The sequence below is a fragment of the Biomphalaria glabrata genome, chromosome 15 (genome assembly GCF_947242115.1).
Source record: "Biomphalaria glabrata chromosome 15, xgBioGlab47.1, whole genome shotgun sequence".
NCBI lineage: Eukaryota > Metazoa > Mollusca > Gastropoda > Planorbidae > Biomphalaria > Biomphalaria glabrata.
The window spans coordinates 26,033,384-26,056,754 of NC_074725.1; the positions used below are offsets into that span (position 1 = coordinate 26,033,384).

General features: G+C 36.3%; 1 protein-coding gene across 2 annotated transcripts in view; it reads left to right on the forward strand.

Moving 5' to 3' along the window:
* The window catches only part of LOC106080168 (tyramine/octopamine receptor-like), a 284,539-nt gene that overhangs the window by 152,683 nt on the left and 108,485 nt on the right, over positions 1 to 23,371 (forward strand). The gene's annotated exons all lie outside the window — the stretch shown is intronic.

Consider the following 23,371-nt stretch of genomic DNA (forward strand, 5'->3'; position numbering starts at 1 on the left):
CAAACCGGGCCATCAGGTTTCTTAGCTCCTCTGTTCCTACCGGGCCATCAAGTTTCTTAGCTCCTCTGTTCCTACCGGGCCATCAAGTTTCTTAGCTCCTCTGTTCCTATTAGGTCATCAAATTTCTTAACTACTCTGTTCCTACCGGGATATCAAGATTCTTAGCTCCTCTGTTCCTACCGGGCCATCAAGTTTCTTAGCTCCTCTGTTCCTACTAGGCAATCAAATTTCTTAGCTCCTCTGTTCCTACTAGGCCATCAAATTTCTTAGCTCCTCTGTTCCTACTAGGCCATCAAATTTCTTAGGTCCTCTGTTCTTACTAGGCCATCAAGTTTCTTAGCTCCTCTGTTCCTACCGGGCCATAAAGTTTCTTAGCTCCTCTGTTCCTACTAGGCCATCAAATTTCTTAGCTCCTCTGTTCCTACTAGGCCATCAAATTTCTTAGCTCCTCTGTTCCTACTAGGCAATCAAATTTCTTAGGTCCTCTGTTCCTACTAGGCCATCAAATTTCTTAGCTCCTCTGTTCCTACCGGGCCATCAAGTTTCTTAGCTCCTCTGTTCCTACCGGGCCATCAAATTTCTTAGCTCCTCTGTTCCTACCGGGCCATCAAATTTCTTAACTCCTCTGTTCCTATTGGGCCATCAAATTTCTTAGCTCCTCTGTTCCTACTAGGCCATCAAATTTCTTAGCTCCTCTGTTCCTACTAGGCCATCAAATTTCTTAGCTCCTCTGTTCCTACCGGGCCATCAAGTTTCTTAGCTCCTCTGTTCCTACCGGGCCATCAAGTTTCTTAGCTTCTCTGTTCCTACTTGGCCATCAAGTTTCTTAGCTCCTCTGTTCCTAATTGGGCCATCAGTTTTCATAGCTCTTCTATTCCCCTTTTTCCCCATGCTTTGTGAAACGCTCCTGTTTATGGTTTTTGCCTTTTGACGTAATATACATTATGCTGATGCAAACGACCACTTTATTTTTCTCATTGAATTATGCACATATCAGTGACGTTATGCACACATGAATGACGTCATGCACTTATCAGTGACGTCAAATCGAACCACTGAGTTCTACACATACCAGACAGTTTACTTCTTCCCATAAAAAAACCACCAACACAAAAACCTCTTGGACTTACTGCTCACTACAATATTCCTTACAATATTTAATCGAATATGTGTTAGTGCGACTTCTTGTTCAGAGATGGCCTCACATTGTATGATACGCGTATCCTTTTATTGATTGTGAGGGTAAACAGACAGAAGTTTCCCATGACATGTTATGAAACAAATTCTATATATACACATCAATATGTGTGTGAACAAACTAGGCTAATTATTGAAGACATTGCTATTTATGTGGTCTTGAAATGTTTGAACACAAAATAATAATAAAAAACTCGGCATCACTAGAGTTAAATAATCATGTCTGAGATTGCTTTGGAAAGGGCAGGTAAATATTACAAGTTCTTTACATTTTGAAATATTTCAATGACGCAATTATAATGGAGAAGTTATGTAGACATGTTCAATTGATACCTTGTCCAGGTCCGTAATGAGAGAAAAGAGCAGGTAGATAGATAGATTAGATAGATAGATAGATAGACACAGACAGACAGACAGATAGATAGATAGATAGATAGATAGATAGATAGATAGATAGATAGATAGATAGATAGATAGATAGATAGATAGATAGATAGATAGACACAGACAGACAGATATATAGATAGTTAGATAGATAGATAGATAGATAGATAGATAGACACAGACAGACAGATAGATAGATAGTTAGATAGATAGATAGATAGATAGATAGATAGATAGATAGATAGATAGATAGATAGATAGATAGATAGATAGATAGATAGATAGATAGATAAGATAGATAGATAGATAGATAGATAGACACAGATAGATAGATAGATAGATAGATAGATAGATAGATAGATAGATAGATAGATAGATAGATAGATAGATAGATAGATAGATAAGATAGATAGATAGATAGATAGATAGACACAGACAGATAGATAGATAGATAACTAGATAGATAGATAGATAACTAGATAGATAGATAGATAACTAGATAGATAGATAGATAGATAGATAGATAGATAGATAGATAGATAGATAGATAGATAGATAGATAGATAGATAGATTGTAAATACATTGGGCTTGTATAGATTCCTTAGACATTGATAACACTTGAAAGACATTCTTCAAAAATCGCAGATCTAGGAAAAGCTCTCTATTCTATGTATAGACCTAGTCACCATCAAGTTCATAGCATCACAAACTTTACAGAAATTAGGCTTCATTAATCTTCCCTTCCCACTTAACCCTTTGAAGTGAAGACGAGGCCAGGGCACTTTCAAAATGTTACATATTCCTCCAATGTACCGCCACTTCCTGACAAGGAAACCTTGAAGACCGAAAAATTGTAGTCAGTTCCTAATTCCGCGTAAGGCTTCTCTAGAGCAAGTGTAGCTGACTCTTTACTGTCAGTTTAGACATGCGCGTTTTATTTGTGGGCATAGTATTCGCAGAGAGACAATTTTAATTCTCTGTAATTCAGTGCAAGTCCAAAATCGTACAAAAATATATAACAAATTAATAAGCAGATAAGAATACAAAATAGAAAATATATTCTGTTCCTAATTTAGTATCCATATTGCTAACACGGTTATTGGGTAATGTATTCGTTACATGTACCGAAAACAAAAAAAAAAGAAAACTGTTAATTAATGTCACTATACTAAATTGGGCCAACAACAGAGGTCAAATGGCGATAGAAATGCACAACAGTACTGGTTAGGGCAGCAATCGTTAGTAGTTCGAGAATTTATTATAAATCCATTTATTTAATATATAATGTATTGTATATATTTTATAATATATAATTTAAACAATTTAAAATTAATAAGAGCCTGCAATCTCAGTATGAAATACTCATAAAATTCTCTTGATTTCTAATTAATTATTAATGATTTTTAAGGTTTTAAAGCAATTAGTTTCTTAAATCAACTCACTCTGGGTGTCTGTGAAAAGTTTGGACACGTTTTTTTCTCCCACACCCAACCTCGGATCAAGCTGAAATTTTTGCACAATTATTTCTTTTACCAGACCACATAAGAATATACAACAAAGATTAAACAATTAGTTAATTAACTATTGGTTTATAAATGGTATCTTAGACAAGGGAAAGAAATTGTACTTAACTGAAGCGGTGGTATAAGCTAAATTAGTCCCTTTTATAGGTCTTCGTCTGAGTTTTAGTGAACACAAAAACCTGAAAAATAATACAAGATTTTAGAAACAATAGATAACTATACAATCTTCCATTTTCATAAGCACTTCACTTGCAGAGTGGTTACCGTGTTGGCTTGAGAAGCCTGAGAAGACTTGAGCCATGATTTCGAATCCATGCCATTTATTTTCTATACTTTAATCTTTCCGTTAATCTATTTTTTTAATCTATTACTAATTTAATTACATGACTGATTCAAAGTAATTGATACAAGTACGCTTAAAAAAGTTTTTTTTAAGTATTTTTTTTTTTACTATTTACATGGTATTGCAATAAAAACAGTTATCGATCATTTATAATTGTGTGGGTGTGTCTATTCCCATTGTGTCTATGTTATCTATCTATTGGTTTACTTTGTGGTGTAATAATTACACCCCCTGAGGGAAGAAGTCAAAGAAGTCATGATGTAATAAGATCTAACTGAACGATTTCTCTCTATTTTTTTGTAATGATTTATTTTTTTAATGCTATTATACAGACAATTCTAAACACCGCGTAAGCACTTTTCTAATGTTAAGATAATCTCAGAAAACGTAGGCATGGATTGTTAGTGGGCCTTCTGCAGTGGCGTAGCTAGGGTGGGGATAGGAGAGGGAGAATTTGTAAATCTTCCCGGGCCTCTATTTAAAAAAGGGGGGGGGGGCAAATAAGTGTTCGATATTGTTTTTTACATTAAATATTAAATAATACGCAAAATGCAGGGGCCCCCAAAGAGGTCAAGCCCAGGCCCCCAAATGATAGCAAATTCCTAGCGACGCCTCTGGCCTTCTGTTCGCGTTGTTGTTCTTTTAAGCGGCTCCCGAAAAAACGACAACGCGTTATTAGTTTGTGTAGTCTGTTTGTCTGTAAGTACGTCTTTGGGTTATTTAAATCTCATATTCCGTAGTGCGTTAAAAGTCGATGTAACCTTTACTTTTGATTTCCTGAATGCAAGGCAATTTTTTTTTTCAATACAGACTATTAACTAACACTATGTTCATGAGTTCTGGAAATAGTTTGGTGGATGGAAGCCTGGAAATTCCCGAAATTATCAACGAAGTGTCGTGCTAATAATGTTAATGTTGCGGGTTCGATCCCATATTTGCCTTTTTTTATAATAACGATTCTATAAGATTTAGACCAAGACTAAAACAATTTAAGTAATATAATAAATCTTTTTTTTTTTTAGAGATTTAAGAATGATACAATTGTGATAGAAATCTGTGTAGCCGAGACCAATCGTAATAGAAGGACTGATCACTGACCTTCAACGTCCCAGCCTGTGGGCAGTTCAGACCAATAGTTCGTTGCCACGTCACAGGTCTGTACGACGCCTTCTGTAACGAAAGGTCTCCGTGCTATAAAAACTATGGGTGTAGCTTGAACGTAGAATGAGCTCTGAGAATTTCTGAAATGGGTGTAGCTTGAACGTAGAATGAGCTCTGAGAATTCCTGAAATGGCTGTAGCTTGAACGTAGAATGAGCTCTGAGAATTCCTGAAATGTTCTGGACTGATTCTGGTAGTCGTTCTTGGCACCGGCCACTCCATACCACAGTTCTCTCCCTGTTCTAGAAGATTCTGTTACATCAGTTTAAATAAGGAAGTTGTCAAAATGTCAAATTATCCAACTTTTTAGTTTCTCCTAATTGCTATGCGTAAGCTAAAATTAAATCAACATTTGTGAAGTGGACATTTTTAACGTCAACAAAAAACAAAACAAAACAAATTGTCTTCGTATTTTATTTTTTGTATTCAAGACGTAATTAGGTCAATTCTGATTCTTGTGATATTTTAGACTTAGAGACAGGGTAATGTCACAATGCCCCCAAGTGATATCTGGTTCCATGTGCAAATTGAGAAACAATCTTTTGTTGCGTTGAAGAAGAAAACAAAGGAAACGAACTCTGAGTAAAAATGTTCACATCCCATTCACATTGTGTTTGCGTTTTGATTTTCTTTTTATTTGTGGTTGTTGTTTTTTTTTTCAATGACAAATCCAAATGAAATTGAAACTTTTGGGGGAAAAAAAATCTGCTTGATGAACGTCTGAAAGATGTGAGCAGACGATCTCTGTGTCACGTGACTATCAGTCTTAAAATAGATTTGTAGTTTGCTTTCCATCTGTGTAAGTGTGGTCACAGACTATCTGTAGAGTTCATTAAATTCGTGTGACTTATTGACATTAATAATTTAAATTTGAATGCATTCGCTTTATCGAGCACGCGGTTCTCAGCCCTGGATGTTGTCCTGTAGAGATTGTATAGCCTACCTTTTAATATCATGTATTCTTTTATATCATGAATGATTACTTTTATATCATGTATTCTTTTATATCATGTATACTTTTATATCTTGTATTCTTGTATATCATCTTGTATTGTTAGAAGGCAATCAGTAATGCTGACGTATAGTCCGATGACGTAGTGAAACCCTGGATTTTTGAATTATTGAAGAAATAACAGAAATCCTCTTGAAAAATGGTTTAACTCTTTCTCTCCTAATCAACGATACCATCGTTGATTTTGACCTCATTAAATTAAATTTAATGTTCAAGTGTTTAAACTTGACTTCCAATTACACAAAAAGAGAGCATGCATTTCCCTTTAATTCTATACCAAATACAACACTCTCTGATAACAAACAACAAAACTATTGAAGCCCAATCATAACAGGGGAGTGAAATAGTAATGAGCAAATGAAGAACTCCTTCAAAATGTGGAAAAAAATACGGAGAGAAAGAGTTAATAATCACAATTGAGATAATAAGATTAATAAATACATAAAATAATACAATAAATTAACACGAATACCATTGTAAATTTGACTTTGTAAAGACTATACTTCCTTCATACAACGTATAGAGCGATTGTTTGTTTCGCAATAAGTAATGATTTTTTTTTACTCCTTGTAATCACAACAAATTTCCATAAGGATCAATAAATCAGTCGTAGTCTTAGTCTTAGTCCAGTAACACAGACTAAAAACGCAAAATACCTAGGTGTTATAATAAATGAAAAACTGTCGTGGAAACCCCATACTGATGAAACTATTGAAAAATCAAACAAAGCATTAGGGTTTATTAAAAGAAATTTCTACAAAACCAGTAATCTACACTTAACTTTTAAATCTGTTGGTCCATATTTTAGGACTTCAAGCAATTTTAAAACCTTCAGAGTTATTGTTTAAAAGTGCTAATATAATATGTATTTCATAAACAGCGTAGAATAATGAGTCGTAAATGAAAGATTAATGGTTGTGTCGTTTACGCCTTTTATTATTGCCAATACTCGTTTGTTTGATGTTAGTCATAATTTTGTCCTGATTCATCTTGATGTTGGGTATAGATTTTCTGGTGTAACGTTTGATCATTTGATGTTGGCCAAAGCTTGTCTAATGTTGAGCATAATTTTTAGGACAGGTGTTTGATATTGGACATATTTTTTCATAATTCCATAATTATGGCATTTAAGCAAAACATTCTAATCATGAGGAAAAGTAACATCTGCCTCGTTTATAAATGTTACAGAAGTAACAAATCAATCAAGGAGGAGCTTGGGCCTCTTTCGTCTTTGGAACGTGTAAGTTAGATTTTGGACCCCCCATGGCGATAACAATCTCATAAAGCGCTGCGTAGACTAAGGAAAGAAACCTTGAAATGACCTTCAACAAGATCAAGGTTGCGTGGATCAGTCTGGTGACACTACTTCGACCTGTTATAAAATCTGTGTGCGATCTTCCCAGATGTCATATGCCATGTTCTTTAATGGATAATGCCATGAAATAAAGCCCAGGCTTGGAGAAAGCCATTAGCTTCTCTCAGCTTGTAATTCCTTTCCTCTCACTTTAAACCCAGAAACTCAAACATTGCTCACGTATTTTTTTGTCTTGGTTTCAGTATGTTAAGCTCGGTAGTAGCACATATTTCAATTACGTCATTATCAGCTCTTTTTTTTTAGCGTGTTCATATTTGTTTTCGTTCTAAAACATCTAGACTTGACTTTCAAGAAGTGAATGTTGCGTTTGTTTAGAGGTATAACTTAGTACATCATAACCCTGCTATTATTATTCTAGAAATATACTTGAATTTATTATCTGATACAAGGTGGGGGCGCGTTGGCTAAATGGTTTAGCGCTTGGCTTCCGAACCTGTGGTCCTGGGTTCAAAACTCAGTGAAAACTGAGTTTTGAATTTCGGGATTTTTGGGGTGCCCCTCTAATGGGTACCTGACTTAAGTTTGGGGAAAGTAAAAGCGGTGGTCGTTGTGCTGGCCACCTGACAACTTGCTAGTTAACCGTTGGCCAAAGAATGAGACGAGCTTATCAGTTAACATCATCTGCCCTTTAAATAGCAAGGTCTGAAGGTAGAACTTCACTTTTTTTTTTAACTGCCAGTGCCAGGGTAAGGGCATGCTAGTTTGTTGAACTTAGTACATTGTAACCCAGCAATCATTGTTGTAGAAATATACTTGAATTTATTCACTTGCACAGGGTGGGGCAGGTTCTCATATTATTACCAAGACGAACACACGGGTGACACGCACAACCTCATCTTTGAGATATTTTCTTTGAAGACTCGAGTATGACCCAAATATGTTAATGGATTCGTGAGTTAACCGGAGAAAAATCAGGAGTCGGTGACCCTTAGGTGACCCCAGTATCGGTTATAACTTGTTTGAACCCAACACCTGCGTGGAGAAAGGGAGGGGGGGGGGCATGTCTGACAAATTCTCGACCTGAGCTACTGGCCAGCTTTCATCTGATTTCTGAGAGAGGAATGAACCCTGTTCACTTGACGGCTAAAGGAGGCCAGCAGTTCTGCACATTGTACAAGTTATTTCTGAGAGAGGAATGAACCCTGTTCACTTGACGGCTAAAGGAGGCCAGCAGTTCTGCACATTGTACAAGTTATTTCTGAGAGAGGAATGAACCATGTTCACTTGACGGCTAAAGGAGGCCAGCAGTTCTGCACATTGTACAAGTTATTTCTGAGAGAGGAATGAACCATGTTCACTTGACGGCTAAAGGAGGCCAGCAGTTCTGCACATTGTACAAGTTATTTTTATGAGAGGAATGAACCCTGTTCACTTGACGGCTTAAGGAGGCCAGCAGTTCTGCACATTGTACAAGTTATTTCTATGAGAGGAATGAACCCTGTTCACTTGACGGCTTAAGGAGGCCAGCAGTTCTGCACATTGTGCAAGTTATTTCTCCGACAACCATCTCGGATCAAGCTGAAATTTTGCATAATTATTTCTTTTACCTGACAACACAAGAATTAATTTAAAAATAAGGTTACAGAGACAGTTTGTGTGGAAACACAAACTGAAAATCGGCCCCCGAAGTGGTCCACCCAGGCAGGTAAAAAAGCAGGTTTCAATATTATCAGAATGAAATTCTATTAAAGACAAATGTCAAAAAAATAGAGGACAAAAAAGGTTAACAGATCTTGTATCGTGCCCCAGCGGTCCAGCAGACCAAAGGATAGGTGAAAGTGAATGTGAAGTTAGATGTGAACCTGGCCTAACTGATGTCTTATAATGAAAATCTGATTGATCTAATTGTTTTGGAAAGGGCCAATCTCTTATTCCTCAAATCCATTGCCGCAAATCCAAAATGAAAAAAATATATTTTTGTCTGTGGTTAGGTGTTCTATGGTATCTGTGTCCTGGATGGCATTTGGCAGTTCACGCGATAATATGGAAAATTACTTATTTGTTGTTTTCAATTATGTCTGACTTATATGTATACTAAATAGAGTTTTTCTCTTTAAAAAATAGTAAACATTTTTTGTGTGTAACTATAGTTAAGTATAACAGAACTTACATAACTTAACAATAAAAATAATAAAAAAAAATATTTTGACAAAAAATCTACAACCGTTTGCAAAAATGAGTAACAAATATGTTAGACAAATGTCTCCCCTAATAAAGAGCCTCACGTGTTTGTTACTATTAATAGTGAATAGTTGTAAACGTGGTGTATTTTTATGAAACAACTGCTTGCATAAGTGATTTAAATAATTAGATTTTTCGCTTTCAGAAAAGAAAAAAAGTAGCCGTTGCATCAGAACTTTGAATGGTCTAAAATATTGTGATGTCGGATTTTCAATATCTTTTACGAGATCTAAACAGGACGGACGGACAGACGGACAGACAGGCTACACAAAACTAATAGCGTCTTTTCTCCTTTCGGGGGCCGCTAAAAATACAAAAACAATTACTTAATTAACTATTGGATGGATCGAGACACAAATGTTGAGAAAAAAATGACACAAAGACAGAGACGGAAAGAGATATAGACAGTAAGGCAAAGACAGATTTGATTTAAAACACGGAACAATTATTTTTTAAAGGACAATTTCTATTGAATAAAGCTGATGATTTTGTAAAGCGATTGCTTAGCTCTTAAAATCTAATGAATGATAGATTTAAAAAATGACACATATTTTTACTCAAACCCAATTTCCCCCAAGCCCCTGAAAAAAAATCCCGGATAAGCGAATGAGTAGTCTACTAAGAGTTCAGAGTATTAAAATTTAAATGGTCGACCTATAGATCCAGACTTAGAAGATGGCGTGCAAAATCTATTTATTTATTTAACTCTTGAATGAATACATGCGGGAATACCCGCTGACGTAGTCATGCTCAATATATCGAAACTCAAAACCAATTTTAATTTTAGAAGACAATATTTCGAAGTAATCATGTCGATCAAACCAGAGTCCCACCAGTATTACCAGTTAGCTAGTAATCCCTTTCCCAAAGTTATATCTCTAGTATAAAATTTTCCGGGAAATTCGTTAGAGCCATTTTCTAAATCCGTGTCCACGTTTATTTTTATCCGATGAAGAATTTGCACGCTGAAAAGAGGAAAATAATATCTTGCTTCCACAATGTCCATATATTTAAAGACCTCGTAGAAAGAAGAAAATAATTTTATTAGCTGTTTTTTTTTTTAAATCTATTTCTTTGGTTTTTGTGAAGAGCGCCAATCTTGTCTTTGGAGCCACCCCCACCGTCACGACTCCTCCTTTCTCTACTCTCTTTTTTAATCAAGTGTTATCTCCCCGGAATCAAGAGTTATCTCCCCGGAATCAAGAGTTATCAGGCAGAGCACTTAGATCGCCAAGGGAGATAAGACCGCTCGAACTCAGGTGGAGCTCGTCTCGTTAGAAGCACACTCGCGCGCATTTTTTACTTCCCCCCCCTGTTTTGTCTTTTTTTATATTTTTGTCAGCAGAAGTACATTTTTACTTACCTCCCTTTGACAGGCCTAAACAGATTTGATTGCATTGGTTGTTTCTCGGAAGCTGGAGAAGATGAAAGGTGACATTTGGACAGAGTTATCGGGACTGATTTACTAGTGTTTATGGCGGTACTGTTGCTTCAAAAGGAAAACCACTACACACTATCTCGCAGCCCCACAACCAAAAATAAAGAAAACTAGAGATAGACCAGAAAAAAAAAAGATTTGGCAGTTGATAGATAAAAGTTTTACCCAGAGAGCTCTACACAGTTAATATATGGCATAGACCAGTGTTTCCAAAACTGTGTTCCGCTGGACCCCAGTGTTCCGCGAGACCTGGGTAGGTGTTCCACGAACTGCTGGAATAATTAATTAGTAGGTCATCACTGTTATTGATCTCTCTAAAAAAATAAGTAAAGTGTTCCGCTAAATTCTCAGAATGTGCGATGTGTTCCGTTAAGGAAAATGTTTGAGAAACACTGGCATATACATGTGTTCTGTTCTAATTTACTCTCTAAATGAAAAAAAAAACCTAAACAAAAACTAGAGAAGAGAACAGAATCTATGTTAATACGTTGGTCATTGTTCACATTTATTTATATATGGTGCCTTCATGCCTTGTTCTTCAACACCTCGCCCCTCAAGGGATAATTCTTCAATATTTCTGCAAGTGTATGTATCGGATAATGTATCCTATATCTAGGCCAGAAGGTAAATGCGAGTATTATTAAAGCGCTGCCTAGGAAATCAAATGAGGCTAGTTCTAAAATTAAACCAGAGATGAAAAACTATAATTTAAAAATTAAAAGAAACAAAAAATCGCTTGGAAACAAAAGAAGTCAACGAAACTCGAGTTAATATTTTAGTGTGTGTGTGTGTCATTTCTGAAATAAAGTAATCGATAAGGGTTGAAGTGAACGATTTGATCTGAGACATATAGTGAAGTGGTCTCAAAGGCAGCACCAGTGATCACATAACTAATCCATGCTGCAGATTTGCCTCAACTGTTAATCTAGTTTTGTTAAAGTCTAGTTTTGTAAAGGTCTAGTTTTGTAAAGATCTATAATTATGGATATGTACATTTGTGAAAGTAAAGCCCCATAAACAATTAGCTCAGCTTATGTGTCTTTGTCTAAAGGTGTAGTCTCTTACTAGTTAGGGTGTCTTAAGTGTGTTGGCTCTAACTAGTTAGGGCTCAATGACATCCGTTATTTTCTTTGACAGCAATGAAGGGTTTTCATTTTTTGGGAAAGGGTTGGGTTTATTTAGCCTATACACTATTTTAAAATTCCCTTTCCTACGTGGGCAGATTTGGTGATAGGTTTACTTCTATACTTATTTAAATTCAAAACATGTAACCAATTTAAAGATAACTTACTCTTTTTATTACCATACCTTTATTCAAGTAAATTCTTCATGGAGGAACCTGGAAGGTTGTGATGGTACTGATCTCAAAAAGGGCTCTAACGATTTTCCTAGAAATTTAACGGTTGATGTGTATCGCTAAGAAAAGAATTACTAGCTCGTTGGTAACACGAGGGAAAACTGGGGAACACTGAACTAAAGGGAAAAGTTGGCTTTTTTTTAATGGGAAAAGTTATATTTGTTGAGGGTTTGGCCCTTTACACAAAAATGTGATCAGAAAGATGATCATTCACAAGGTTGCAAAGACAGTTTGTGTGGAAACACAAACTCAAAATCGGCCCCGGAAGTGGTCCACCCAGGCAGATAAAAAGGCAGGGGTCAATATTTTAAGAAAGAATATCAGAATGAAATTCTATCAAAGGCAAATGGCAGAGAAGAATGGAGACGGTCCAGCAGATCAAGGGATAGGGGAAAGTGAAGGTGAAGTTAAATGTGAACATGGCCTAACTGATATCATATGATGATTATCTAATTGATCTAATTGTTTCGTAAAGGTTCAATCTCTAATTCAAAGCCACAAGAATAAAAACCAATTTCCGCAAAAAATATTTCCTTTAGTTCATTGTCCTACGGCTCCGTCATGGCTCTGCAGGTCATGCGATATTATGAAAAACTACTTATTGATTGTTGTTTTAAAGTATGTTCCACTTATATACCTTTTAAGTAGATTTTTTCTCTTTTAAAAAAAGTAAACGTTTTTTTTTTGTAAATGTAATAGCTAGTATGACAGATCTTACTTAACTTAGTAATACATTGGTAAAAAAAAAGTTGTACAAAAAATCTAAAACCGTTTGCATACATGTGTCAAAAATATGGTAAATAGTCGCCTCACTTACCAAATAGCCTCCCGTGTTTGTTACTATTAGTAGTGAATAGTTCTAAAAATGATGTATTTAAAAAAAAACTGCTTGCATAGTTGATTTTAAAAATTAAATTTTTCGCTTTCAGAAAAGAAAAAAGTAGCCGTTACATCAGAATTTAGAAAGGTCTAAAATATCTTGATGTCGGATTTTCAAAATCTTTTATAGTTTACGAGATCTAAACGGGACGGACAGACGGACAAACAGACGGACGGACAGACAAACCACACAAAACGTATAGCGTCTATACCCCTTTCGTGGGCCGCTAAAAAACATCAGTAAGGCCAAGTTCACATTTAACTTCACCTTCACCTTCACCTATTCCTTAGTCTGTCTGACCGTTGGGGCACCACACAAGATCTGTCAACCGTCTTTCTCCATTCCTCTCTGTCCTTTGCCTTTGATAGAATTTTATTCCCTCACAGGCATGTCCATTCTTTCTTGTTGTCTTTCCATCGCTTTCTCTGTCTTCCTCTTCTTCTTCCTGGTGCTGTCCCCTGAAGGAAGGTCGTTGAGAGGACCTTTTGATGTGGCTATATAGTTTGAGTTTAAGTTTTTGACAGTGGTTAGCAGGTCTCCGTAGAATCCAATTGCTGTATTACGTAATTGTTTGATAGAAAATAATGAAAGCGCCAGATAATGTTGAGCCGAGATTCCCAAGTACACATATCCTTTTAGTCGAGAGAAAAATGTCCAAGATTTTCTTGGAATAGCACTAGGATCAGTTCTTTTTTTTTTATTTGTGTTTCGTTAATCAATCCGTAATATGAATTAAATATGATTACTTGTTGCATATTTGTTTGGATATTTTCATTATATTCAGACTCGCCCATTAATACGCCATAGGCTGATTTCCCGAAGGATGATATGTGAAATGTCAAGTCTACTGCAACTCGGTTTGGTAGCTTGTTTAGTGTTCTGTAAATGACCGATTTTTTATCAAGGCTTGCAATGAAAACAATTTTAAATAATATATAATATCGATTGAAGCGTCTCACCCTTTTTTTGTGAATTTCCATATATTTAAAAACCTAAATTAAAAAAAAATACTTTCAAAGAAAAACAATACAGCTTATATTACTTGTAATTGTATCAATTAGTTTGGATCAGTCCTGTAATTAAATTTGTAATAGATCCAGACAAACAAATAATACATATGTGCGATTAGAAACATTTTTACTCACTGTTTTTGTTTGTCGCAATTTCATGCTTATAGCTTTCTCAATACGCTATGATGTTATCTCTTGTCTGGACTATAAAGTATACCGAAAAAAAAAAAAGGGGGGGGGGGTGGGGAGAGAAAGAAGGGGATATCAAGATAAATGTAACCGTGATCGTATTACCAAATACAAAATAATTAATTGTCAATAGTGAATTAACTATTTATTATTATGATTATTGATTCTTGATTTGTCAAGTACAAGAAATAATTTTCGAAAATTTCAGCTTGATCCGATATTGGTTGTGGGAGAAATAACGTGTACAGACTTTGTACCAGTCAGAGTGAGATGACATAAGCTTTGTACAAATCCTTCACCTTGGGTCACTGACCTGAGAAACAGCTAATGTGCTGTATCGGGGCATCAAGGGTGCCTCCCTCCGCCTCTGTCCCGCTCGCTTGTTAGGTAATGGTTAAGATAGTACACCTGGCAGTAAGCTTGCCACCTTGCACAGTGTCTCGAGGCTACAGTGATAATAGATCGTTTGTGTTGGCATCAGAGAAGATGGTCATGGCAGATTGCTGGGACCAGGAAACAATTAAAGAAAAAAATACTTTAAACTTAGAAGATTTATAAGACGGGGGGGAATTCGGTTGCTTCCCTTGCCTGAATGACACTAATGAAAATATGTTTTTACCAAACAACTTAAGAAAACGCTAGCCACACACATGGAGCGGTTCAGGGTTTGAACCCCATTTGCAAGTCGGTAAGTAGAGCACACTATAAAGTTAAATATAGAAACGTACATTGGAGACGAGGCAACCTGGCATGTGCGATAAGTTGATCTGGAGTAATTATGTATCGATACCAGCAAGTGCAAGGAAAGAAACACTACTATTTTAACATTTAACATTTTAACATGCGTAAACATCAACACCACAATAGTAATAATTAAAATTAATATTATAAAAGTGACGTTGTTACCTCACATGGCCGTTTCACACAGTAGTAGAGTCAAATATAATAGGAAGTAGGATTTTTCAAAATTGAATCTCGCATGTTTGATTGTAAAATGTTTTACACGTTTCGGATGTTCCTTCAGAGTTGAAGATAATATACTTCGTAGTCTAGACTGGGGTTGGCAGCAGATAGGGCATGGACCCGGGACCATCGAGAATAACAGTCCAGAACGCAGGACCAGGCAGCCAGAATATGAGACGCTTATCTTTCATTATTTTTTAATCAATCAGTAAAGTACAGAAACAATGGATGAAGCAGAAACATATATTATATACATATATATATGAACCATCCACTAGACCAGTGATGCCCAACCTAGTTTCCAACACGTGTGACGCGGGCCACATGAAGAAAATGTACAAAAAACGAAATGAAATTGACCTGAAAAAATTATATTTTAAACTTGTGAATCTTGTGCATTAATTAATGAGCTAATGGAAGCTTATCTCGGTTTTATTTTCTACGCGTCGGAAGCTGGCTTCATTTCTGTACGTAAAGTGTAAGCAATATTGTAGATAGCCTTACCAACGACTCATTTTCTTGCCTATTTTTGGTAAATATTCCCATCGTTCTTCCAATCTCCAGGCTTAATTTAACCATTTTTTTAATTCGCGGCTCAAACCAAGAATGCAGTCATATTTGTTTTATAATCAGTTCTTAATTTCACTTTTCCTGGTAGATTCTAAATACGTAGTCCACTGGTAGTTTCCCCGGCTCTCCCATTTCATAAAACTACGCATTTTAAATGTCATGGTACCAATACATCACAGAAAATCCAGGGCTCAAGCGTATGTAAAGATACCTTTTTCCCCTTATTTTTTTTTTTTTTGTTAAAAAAAAAAAAAGTGGAGGGGGGGTATTTTCTACACTTTGTATCGACGTTTCGGCGGGCCGGATGAAACCACGTCGCGGGCCGGATCTGGCCCGCGGGCCGTATTTTGTGCATCACTGCACTAGACCATCCGGATCCCAATATATGATCAGTAGCGCTCGCAAGCATCCATTCTTTCCTGCTGGGACATGTGACCACCGACTTTGGTTAGCCTTTGGTCAACCCGACTTTTTGCAACTCCTACCTTCTTGCCCCTCTCTATTGTCCAAAAATAAAAAGAAAAGACCCAAATAGCTACTCGGAGATATTTCTTCAGTTCATCAGTTTTAGATTTGGATGTAGATGTAGGCCTAAACATTTCCTGTGAAACCCTAGTCCACACAGACAAACAGATGCACACACACAAACACAGACAGATGCACTCGGACACACAAAGATACATGCACTCGGACACACACATACACATGCACTTGGACACACACATACACACGCACTCGGACACACACAGACACATACACTCGGTACACAGAGACACATGCACTCGGGGACACAGACACATGTACTTGGACATACACAGACACATGTACTTGGACACACACAGACACCCATTCGTACAGTTTATTACGTTTTTTAATTTAGAAAAAAAAAAGAATTAGATTTCACTTAGTGACGAGTTTTTCAAATAAATTTATATTTATAAGTTTCCATTTCAGACCTTGCGAACTATAGGGTAGATGGTGTTAAGGTCATCCGTTTCTTTGGCCAAGGGTTAACGAGCAGAGCGTAATGTGGCCAGCGCAACGACCAAGCGCCTTTACTTTCCCTAACCAAAGTCAGGTACCCAATAGAGTTGGGTGGACCCAGGGGCGCCTTAAAAATCCCGAAATTCAAAATCCCTGTCTTCACTGAGATTCAAACCCAGGACCTGACCTCAGGTGCGGAAGCCAAGGGGTTAACCATTCGACCACCGTGCCCCCAATTTATAATTAAATAACAAAATTACAATAGTACCATTTGTGATTGTGCTGTAGTATGATATTCTAGTAATGACTATATAACAGTTATGTTTGAGAAGTTTAGTAGTAGATTTAAAATAATTTAAGAGAAAATAAATTGCTCTAGACTATAAGACTGTCTAAAAGGGACTTATCATTATAAACCCTGGTTTCTTTCACAAACTTTCAATATTGACAAAGAAAGAATTCACTTGATGTTTTGTTGAAATAAATGTCATAAATGTCAAATGTCATCACAAATGTATTCTGACATTTATAGACTCTTACATAGTTAATAATTGTCTACCCTTGAACTATTTTCAGACTTTTTTTTTTTATTGAATGTATGTTTCATTCAATGGGACGTCAATCTCTATGTTTAGTCTAATAAATACAAGTGTTTATAGCGGTCCTCAGATAGGGAAAAGAAGTTGTGTGTGTTCTGTCCATTGGTCATAAAAGTAAAAGCACTAATCAAACCATGATTTCACGATACTTCGGCGAGCTTTAGAAGGACGTGGAAACAGTGGTGTCCTCAGTAAGCACTATAAAGAGCAACTCAGGCGCCATTTCGCCCTCACTGACATAGAGGAAAAGTAGCTGGCAGCAGATAACCTCTGAAAAAGACAGTTGGAGGGCTCCAACAAAGGTTGAGGTACACACATTTGAGACTCAATGAAAAGACATTATTGAAGACAGGTACAGAAGACGGAAAGAAAACGTAACTAGCCCGCCGACGGACAACGGATTTGTCTGCACTAGATGCGGAAAAATATGCAGGTCGCAACTGGGTTTTTGTAGTCATGTGAAGAACTTAATCTTCAGTATCGAAGACATTGCCATTATTATTATTTTCAAATGGTGAAAGCAGCAAAGTTTGATCCTATGAAAGTAAACCCTTTGATTATTTCCTTATGTTCATTCCATTTTTAAAAACCTATAGAAGAAGTTAACTATGATGAAAAGAAAAAAAAAGTCTTATATCAATTATGGAAAGAATTTAATTACTTTTCCGTAACCTATATATAACTTAAATATCATATATAACGTGTCAATTTTGTTTGTAAAATCTAACTTGACATTATTAGGTTTCACATTGAAGTAGACAAAAAAATATGGATTTAAAAGTTATTTTCTAGCATGTTTCAGAATGCATGGAATGTCTCATTTCTACCACAGGAAAACAGAAACACAACAAACTAGAACGGACCAGACAACGTAATGAGATGAGCAGACGTTCAATGAAATAGTCCTTCAAAACAGCATCTCTTAGTTCTCATTGCAATTTACATTCACATTGTCTTCTCTCTGTTGATGAAAATGAACAATTGTTATTGCCCTACACAGCAGGGATATCGTCTTTAGAGTTTGAATCTCTTGAGTTCATTGTTTTGAATACATCACATTTCTATGTTTGTCTAACGTCTATCTATCTATGTGCAGAAGAGATACTAAGAGTTATTCAGTGTTATTATATCTATTTGTTGTCACGTCGCTATTAGTGTTACACTTGCCTACATTCGGATTCGGGAAACGATCTAAAGGGGAGTTAATGAGTAAGCCTAAGAGCCTCGATAAGGCCGAGAATAGCCCCAGACATGGAGCACCAGTTCATGCAGCGAAGACATAGTTCGAGATAGCATCGACACCCTAGCGCCTTTTCTCCCTATCGAGCGCCACCTACCACCAGCACCCTCATTTTCCCCATTCAGCTCGCGCCGCCGCGATAACATGCCGATGGCGCGTACAGTGGAGGTGCTAGAAACATAAGCGCCAGCTGGAGGAGGAGGAGGGGGGGGGGATGGGGCGCCGGAGATGGCATCATTGAGTTTGGACAAAGATTAAAAATTTGTAGGTGGTAGATGATGTAGTATAGAACTTGCTGAATCAGGGAAACAAAAAGGAAGTTCCATACTCTTGTTTCTGTCAGTGCTTCTCTGATAACATTCTACATCAAGTATTTTTTTAAACTAACCGCAGCTGTGGACATATAGCTAAAACAAAACAAAAACAGCAAAATAAAAAAAAAATAAAAAAATACTTATAAAGAACTTATATCAATCATAACTACTGCCGTGTCTCTCAATAATGCAAGATTTATCTCCCTTTTTCTATATTAAGAAATTAATTAAACAATTGCACCAGTAATTCAGTGGCTAATCGGTTAAAAATTTTTTATAGATTCATGTATTGTAATCGACAATCAATAATTGCTCAAAGTTTCAATTTAATTGGAAGAAGGGGGAGACAATATTTGTACCAGACAGACAGATTGAGTTTGATATAAGCTTTGAAAAAAAAATGTTCTTGTCTGTAAATTATTTTCTGATTATGGCTTTTGCATTTTGTAATTTTTAAAAGTTAAACTCAAAAGAAAAAAAAAAGTTTCCACTTTAAATCCTAAATTAAATGTAAGTTACAACAGAAGTGAACATGACAAACACATAGATGGGTACGTTTTATTTTTGAATGTAGGTGTAAAAAAGCGGGTTTCGATATACTCTCACATATAAAAATTGCTATGAAGCTGAAATTCGATGGCAAAAGCGATTTTATGTAAAAGTTTTTTAAAACATAAAGAAGGTAAATAATTGAATATTTACAAATTATTATACTAGAACGGCAATATCACTACTGCACATTTGAATTCATTGAGTATCTCCATGTGCGGATACCTTTAAACAACAATTAGTATCCACAGTCATAGCTTCCTCTATTTAAAGTATTCCTTTACAGAGTAACTGTTCGAAAAACATCGAGGCTCTAAAGCTCATAGGATAACATGAATCAATACACGACATAATGCCTTTGAACACCATACACATTGTTCTAACCCTGCCATGCACACCGTCATCCAAGCAAGTGCACAAGGTGCGCACTGTTAGAGACTAGACTGGGAAGGATGTTGACATTTGAGAGTATCAATTGGTACATGCGCAAGTATAAAACTTATAAAAAAAGAATTGGATTGTTTATGACAAATCGAGTCATGTTACATTTGATCCATGCAGTTACTCTATTAATTAGGAGTACTTATAATTCTTGTGGTAGTGTCCTTGTTACTAATATTCATCGATGAATAACACACAGAGAGTTCCGATGACTTTTGATGACTCATTCTTTCCCAAACTTTGAAATCCAAACGAACATTCTAAGAAACCTGGCGCACCATCTGTTTTGAAACCCATATTTTAAAAAAAAAAGAGTTTTTACTTTAATAAAAATTAACTACATGCTTTTGTAATCGTTTTAAGTGGTTTCCAAAAGAGAAACTCGTCTTTAAAAATCTTTAAAAATCGCCATCTTTTTAAACACCTAATCTTTCCCTTGAAGTACTGGGTACCATGTGGACAAAGCTTGGCTGTTCAGTATCAAAATGACGTTGCATTTATTTCAGAGACTTAGATTCCGCTAATAAAACTTCGTTACCAATAACGCACTGGGATTTTGTTTTATGTCTGATTAATGTAAAATTTTTTGTGTTGAGCCGAGAATGAAACGATTGAGCAAAACGAGAAGAAAACGTAATAAAGGGAATAACTTCATATATACTGCCATATCTCTCACAAAGTATCATTTATTGTTATATTCGATACCAAACAAAATAATTAATAACCAATATTTCGGAAGCGTGGTCGAGAGGCTAAGTACACTTGGATTGGCTTGGCTATGAAGGGGGCTCGAGGTTTGACACCCGACTCAGCAGAGTCAGTGTTTACTGAGCGTCTAAAGGCAGCACGGAAAACCTTCTCCCAGATACCCTCTCCCCCCCCCCCCCACTGGTCCACAAATAAGATTGAACCATAGTGCCAATACATCTAAATTAGTTTACCTGTACAAATACTTGACGTCTGCATGAAAACGACCAGAGTGACTTTGAATTAGACAAAGTGTTTTTGATTGAGTGTTAAAATAATTACATTGACTAATTCTAATCTTCTAAAATTATGACTCCATATCTTTAATATATGTAAACCATGGTTGTTTTTTTTATTTAACATTTCACCATTTTAAAACAAGACTTTGAAACTCTTACATAATCTACACACTCCATTTGAGATGTCTCCGTAGGATCTTGAAAGTCACATGGAAAGAAAAAGTGTGCAATACTGAGATCCTTGCGCGATCAGGTATTCCCAGCATCTTTACAGCCCTCAGACAACGCCGTTTGCGCTGGCTTGGACATGTTCGCCGGATGGAGGACAAGCGCATCCCGAAAGTCATCCTCTATGGACAACTCGCGACTGGCACAAGAAAAACTGGTCGCCCCCACCTCCGTTACATAGACGTAATAAAACGGGACCTCAAATCAGTGAACATCAATACTGACAATTGGGAAGACAGCTCTAGACCGCAACAGATGGAGAGAGACAGTGACCAAGAAAGCTATGGACAGTGAAAGAACATGGGCCTCAACTCAGGAAGAAAAACGTACAATCTGAAAAACGGCCAGCTCCTCTACCACTGAAGCAAAAGCCACCTTAACCTGCGCTATTTGTGGACGGGAGTGTCTCTCCAAAATAGGGCTCCATAGCCACATGAGGAAGTGTGCTCAGAGATGAACCATAGTCGTTCTACGACTGAAGGAAGTCAATATACCACTCGCTAACTAAATGATTGCAAGATTATGAAAATTCGTACACAGGTTCCTATAATCCTTGGTGCTAAGAAGTTTCACTTTTTTAACTTTGCCCGTCACCTCCTTTAAAAATAATAGATAGATAGATAGATAGATAGATAGATAGATAGATAGATAGATAGATAGATAGATAGATAGATAGATAGATAGATAGATAGATAGATAGATAGACAAAAAAAGACAGACAGATAGACACAGACAAACAGACAGACAGACATATAGATAAATAGATAGACAGACAGAGAGATAGAGAGACAGATTATTTATATATTTCCATTAGCACTTGTATTGTAAAGGAGTTAAGTAACTAAGTGTTTAAACACATTGTACACAATAAAAGGTTGATACTCAGCTCGTGATATTTAATAGCCACACTTATAGGATTCATTTGGAATGTTATCTTCAGTTTCTATAAACACAACAAAGAATGTTATGGGCCAGGCTATGAAAAAAAAAATCTATTTCTTTGTTATTTCTGATGTTTTGGATACTCCTGGTCAGTGCCTTCACGTTTTCAGTTCTCACTGTTGTGTCACGTGATAGCCATGCTTGTAGCGATGTTTTAAGAATGGATCATGTTTAAATAACATGGCTGCAAGATCAAGATTACATTTTTTCCATACATTGTTTTGTTATATTGTTGAAGAACTCTGGATAACAAATATACTATTTGATAATTTTATGCTCACACATATTCATGCACATATACAGACACTAACAGCAGAGGCGTAGCGAGGAGGTTTGATGCCCCGGGTGCCACCCTCAGAAAGGGTTTTCTGATGTTCATGGAAAATTGGGCGGGGGGGGGGCGCCAATGATTGGCTCACTACGCCTCTGACTCTCAGTCAAGCTCACAAAAATGTTTCGTGTATTCACTGCATGTCAAAGAAACAGATAAAGATTCTTATCGCATCAGATCCAAACACCAGGCAGTATATCTTCTTCTACTCTCATCAATATCAATTGTGTCCAGTGATCACACAGAATTATGGTAATTTTCTATCAAGCTAATATGTCTTAATCATGTAGCTCATTTGTATAGGGAGGTCCTGACAATTCTTGTATCTAGAAACCGTTGAGAATTATCTGTAAGATATTTAGTGGCAAAGGCAAGTCAAACAACGTGTACACACACAATGTTAATATTTTTTTTTAAAGTTTGTTTTTAAGGAGCTTTATATGAACTCTGTCTGGTACAATGTTTGCACACGTTATTTCTCCCACATGCTGATCTCGGATCAAGTTGAAACTTTGCACAATTATTTCTGGTGCCTAGCAAAACATGAAAATAAGTAATGGTAATTAATTATTTTGTTTGATATCGAACAAGGGATATAAATGCTACTTATGAGTTGTGGCTGTATATGTGGAGCTAGTCCCCTTATTACGTCTTTTGCACGCTTTTTTCTCCCACTTCCCATTCTTGGATCAAGTGATATTTCGCATAATTATTCATAGTTGATGACAATACATGAAACAATAAAAGAAATGTACCAATTAGTTAATCAAAAAGTGGTTATTAATTCGTTTTATATAGAGAAAGGAGCTTATCCATATAATATTGAAATATATACCAAAGATTTTGATAACGGATAAGAAGGAGCCCTTTAGAGCATCAAATGGGTGGCCTGAATCAGACAATAAATCAATGATCTACCAGATTTTAAGTAAGAACTCGAAGCGCACGTCTATATTAAAACAGATTTACATGGAACGTAATTAGCTCCAATTTTGAAAGAATATCTGTGATTTATAAGATAAGATAAGATTGATCTTATAACCCAATCTTATAAAGCACTTAATCATTTTCTTTCTGAGAAAGTAACAGAGAAATAGAGTCCCCTCCCTCTATCTCTGTCAGACACTGATTTTTTTTAGGCGGGGGCGGTGGGGCGATGTGTGCTAGCGTTTCT